This window comes from Centrocercus urophasianus, unplaced genomic scaffold (genome assembly GCF_019232065.1).
Source record: "Centrocercus urophasianus isolate 14NV4802_14NV808 unplaced genomic scaffold, USGS_Curo_1.0 seq_74, whole genome shotgun sequence".
NCBI classification, from domain to species: domain Eukaryota; kingdom Metazoa; phylum Chordata; class Aves; order Galliformes; family Phasianidae; genus Centrocercus; species Centrocercus urophasianus.
This window is the reverse complement of record NW_024885355.1, coordinates 238,637-243,636: the sequence shown is the minus strand read 5'-3', so window position 1 is coordinate 243,636 and position 5,000 is coordinate 238,637.

Sequence of the window (5,000 nt, the reverse complement as noted above, 5' to 3'; positions counted from 1 at the left end):
TCCCACGAGGACAATGATGGAGTTCCTGCGAAATTTTTACCGCTGACCTTTTTCCTCCCCAATGGAGCGGGGAATGCGTCTCCGAGCAAAGGCTGGGGACAGCAGAGAGCATGTTCTAACGTTGGAAAATGTGACTGCGCCTTTGTGGAATGCCAGGTTTTTTTCCCCCCTTTTTCCTTCCCCTTTCTTCCCACCCTCCACTCCACCCCCACCCCCCCCCCCCAACACACACCGTAAGAAAAACACCGTGCTGAAAACTTGAAAATTTAAAGCGAAAAATTGCAGTCTGCTCCCCCCCCACCCCCCTCCTTTCTCTCCCCAGCTCCGTCTGAACAAGCAGCCAAGCTGTTAAATGCTTTTACCTGCTGTGTCCAAGTCAAAAGTTAAATAATGTGTGAATGAATGGGGAAAGAAAACAAGAGGCAGAGAGGGAGTGCAAGAGAGAGCCCCTCTTACAACTAGATAATTGTTACATTATGAGAAACAAATAACACGCTGCTCCTCTCCGGCTCTGTGTCCGTGACATCTTGACAGGTACATCTGAAGTTAATTATGTGGCTCTCATTGCCTTTCACCCCGCTGTTGGAGCCGGACCCTGCAAACACACGCCAATGGAACTGTGGAGTTACCACATCTTTTCTTCCCAGGGTTTGTTTGCTGATCCACTGTGCTGGAAAGCTTTGGCTATTTAATCCCACACATTCTGAGAAGCCTGATGGAGCTGTAGGTGTCCCTGTTGATTGCAGGAGAGTTGGACCAGATGGCCTTTAAATGCAACTCAAACGATTCTATGATTCCCAGTTTCATAGGGATGCTGGTTTCCATCACTATCAAATCATCTTCAGCCCATCTCAAGCCACCCACCAACCCTTCACCAACTCACCTATCCTACTTTCTTCTCTGTGGCATGGTGTTTCTTTAATAATTTTCAGCACATCATTCATTTGATATGGTGACTGGGAGGCCTCTTAGACACAGAAGGCCTAGATAAGGTTGGATAAGACCACTAAGATACACAAGTCCAACCCCAACCCATCCCCACCATGCTTGCTGACCACAGAGCAACATCTCCATGGTTCATGGAACACCTCCAGGGATGGTGACCCCACCACCTCCCTGAGCAGCCTGTGCCAATGCATTATGACTGTTCTGGAGAATAAATTTTCTTTAGCACTCAATCTGAACCATCACTGATGCAACTTAATATCATTAACTCTTGTCCTGTTGCTGTTATCTGGGAGAGGAGGCTGGCCCCCCACCTCACTACAACCACCTTTCAGGGTATTGGAGAGAGCAATGAGTCTCACATGAGACTCCTCTCCTCCCTTCCGGACACAGAGAACAGGATTTGTTTCACCAACATCAGTGACCACGTCTCTCCAGTTACTCTGAACTGCCTTCGTGTTTGTTGCAGTGTTTCTTGTAGGGCAGCTCATCTTCTTTCTCCCATGGCTTCCTTTAGAAGCATATCACAGTGTTCCTCTATGTGAATTACAAAGAGAAAATGGATGTCGCTATTCTGAATGAAGGGGACATGCTGAGGAAAGAATTTTGTCAGATATCTCCTGCCCTATGCATAGAAAATTTAGGATGATAAGGCACTGGCCCAAGTTGCCCAGGTGTCCCCCAAGGGTCTGTCTTGGGACCGGTGCTCTTTAACATCTTTATCAATGACATCGATGAGGGAATTGAGTGCACCCTCAGCAAGTTTGCTGACGACACCAAGCTGAGTGGTGCGGTTGATACGGTGGAAGGAAGGGATGCCATTCAGAGGGACCTCGACAGGCTGGAGGGCTGGGCTCGGGTGAACCTAATGAGGTTCAACACGGCAAAGTGCAAGGTTTTGCATTTGGGCCGGAAGAACCCCAGGCACCCGTACAGGCTGGGAGGAGTGGTCCTTGAGAGCAGCTCGGCAGAGAAGGACCTGGGGGTCCTGATGGACGAGAGACTGAACATGAGCCAGCAGTGCGCTCTGGCAGCTCGAAAGGCAAATGGGATCCTGGGCTCCATCAGGAGAGGGGTGGTCAGCAGGGACAGGGAGGTGATCGTCCCTCTCTACTCGGCTCTTGTGAGGCCCCATCTGGAGTACTGTGTCCAGGTGTGGAGCCCTCAGTACAAGAAAGACATTGAGATTTTGGAAAGGGTCCAGAGGAGGGCGACTAAGATGATCAGGGGGCTGGAGCACCTCCCCTATGAGGACAGGCTGAGGGAGTTGGGCTTGTTCAGCCTGGAGAAGAGAAGGCTGCGGGGTGACCTCATTGCAGCCTATCAATACCTGAAGGGAACCTACACCCACGAGGGGAGTAAACTCTTCAAAAGGGCTGACAACAGCAGGACTAGGGGAAATGGATCGAAGTTGAAGGAGGGAAGATTTAGGTTGGATGTTAGGGGGAAGTTCTATACAAGGAGAGTGGTTAGGCCCTGGAACGGGCTGCCCAGGGAGGTTGTGGATGCCCCGTCCTTGGATGTGTTTAAGGCCAGATTGGACGGGGTCCTGGGCAACCTGATCTGAATGTGTGTGTTTGGTGGCCCTGCTAGGCAGGGGGGTTGGAACTACATGATCCTTGAGGTCCCTTCCAACCCGGGTGATTCTGTGATTCTGTGATTCTGTGATTCTGTGAAACCAGTAGATGCCCCATCCCTGGCAGTGCCCTGCACCATGTTAGATGAGGCTTTGTGAATCTGGTCTACAGGAGGTATCTCTGCCCATGGAGGGGTTGGAACCTGGTGGACTTTAAGATCCTTGCCAACACAAAACAGTCTGTGGTTCTGTGATTCATTCTATGAAATGTGCAGCACACACATTAAGGATGGTAATTCGGCCTCTCTCTGCATATTAATTTTAATATTCCTTTTATAGCGGTTCATGTCCAAAGGGATGAGGATATGGTGGAGTAAAGGGATGATATTGGATTTCCTTCAAACTCTTCCCCAAGACTTGAATTTGTAATGCTTGATCTGAGTTTCTTAAATGGAGGGACTGAAGACAGGAGATTGAACATGCATGGTCCATAATGGGCAGCATCTCTTACCCTGCCTTTGTCAGAAAGGATTATTCCAGAGCCATCCAAGCCAACTCAGCAAGGAAGTTTTATCTGCATTGCTGGCCAGGATGACACCAGAAACTGAGCTTGAGCCCATCCTGATGGTCCTCATCCTCCATCTCATGCCCGACCCTGGGGTGTGAGTTTGAATCTGCCCCATCTCTAGCCCTCCAGCGTTATCCCAGCAGGCTTCACACCCTCAAACATCAGGTTTCATGCTAGAAAACACCATGCCGGTGGTCTGCAGCACAGCTCGCATATTATTTCAGACAGTTTAACTTGGCCAAAACACACAAAACGGTTGTTATGTCTTGGGGCCAGAGGGGCAGCATGTGAGCTGGGGGATAGCTGGCAACGCATGCTGCAACAGGGAATGTGCTCCAGATGGGGACAGCCCTCGTGGGGTGGGCACTCCTGGTCTGTATCCTTCAGCCCAGGGGTGTTTCCTAATCCTTTGTTCTTTGACAGTGTGTATATGACCTATGGATCCCACCACTTGGAGACTCTCTGTCTCCTTGCATGGTCTTCATCCACACCCTAACATGACATACACAGTGTTCCTTAGGTAAAGATATCTGGCTACATCACCAGACCATGGAGTGAAACAGCATTGAAAACTTACAATCCACAGCCCTAAGAGATTTTACTTTTAGGCTAGCTATATCCTGGTCCCCTGGACCCATTCTTTGTTGGGTTGTGGTATGTAATCCCATGGATCAGGTCTTCTGCTTTGAGTTTATGTGAACCAAAACCTCAGTGCGGACGCAGATGCCCTCCCTTTTGAGAGATACAATGATAAAGAAGAGCATGAAAAGCTCTCTCTGTCCCCCAACTCCATGTTGACTTTTACTTCAACTTTGAAGCTCAAATAGAACCCGAAACTTGAAAGAAAACCTCATCCCAAAGCTTCCCAGAAGCAATTTCCCCTCTGTAGTCATAGAGATACCACAAACTGTTTGCTTGGGGCTGGCATACTTTGTTCTGCTCCTTCAGAGATGCTCAGTAGAGTCTCATCTCCATCCCAAACCCTAAGTCCAGGTATCCTTCATCTGCCCAGAAATTTGCTTGGTATCTGCACCCTTCTAATACTGATGTTTCTATTCCCTCAGGCTTCATTTATATAAATGTTGATCAATACTGAAGAAATTCCCATGTCTTTGTACTCCAGGGAAGAATTTTGATGAGTCCCTCAGCTGTTAATTTAAGTTACATTCTGGATTTACTAAGATCATGCTTTCTGATTTTCTAACTTGGTTGGAAAACTCCCACAATGAAAATAACCAATTGTGAGTAAATAAGCAATGCCACATGCTCCTCAACAAATTTATGATCTGGATACCCTCAAGACTTCTAAGTAAAGACCACATGTATTTGTTTTTCAAACATTTTATTTGGCAGATGTTCCTGGAAGACCAGGGCCCAGTGGTGGAGATGGGAATTGACTGAACAAGACCCATAGCCACACAAACGAGATTGCAAGCATTCTTAAGAGTCTTGGAGAAAACACCAAATAAAACAGTTTTAAATTAAGTTGAAGGTACTTTATCATGATTTTCTTTTCTTCTATCCCTGAGGGAAAGCACATCTCACAAGATTCTTATGATTCTACTGTTCAAAGACAGAAAAGAAGGGAACACATTTGATGTTCCCTCATCTGAGCAGACCTGCCTCCTACCTACCACACATTTTTAATATTACTCCTAAAACCATTCCAGGTACAGTTCTAGATGCTGGAGGGATTTCAGAAATGCGTTTGTGCTGCATGCCAAAATACTAAAAGCAGGGCTAGATTGTGTCATTGGTTTTCAATCAAGCCTCTTTATGCCTCTTACTGAAAGTTGCTTAAAAAGTTACTAATAAAATGGTATGGACTTTCCATATAGCAAAAAGCTGAGGTTCCTGAGTGCAGCTGCTGTAGGGGTGCTCTGCTGAAGGATCTGGTTGTCTGGATTCATA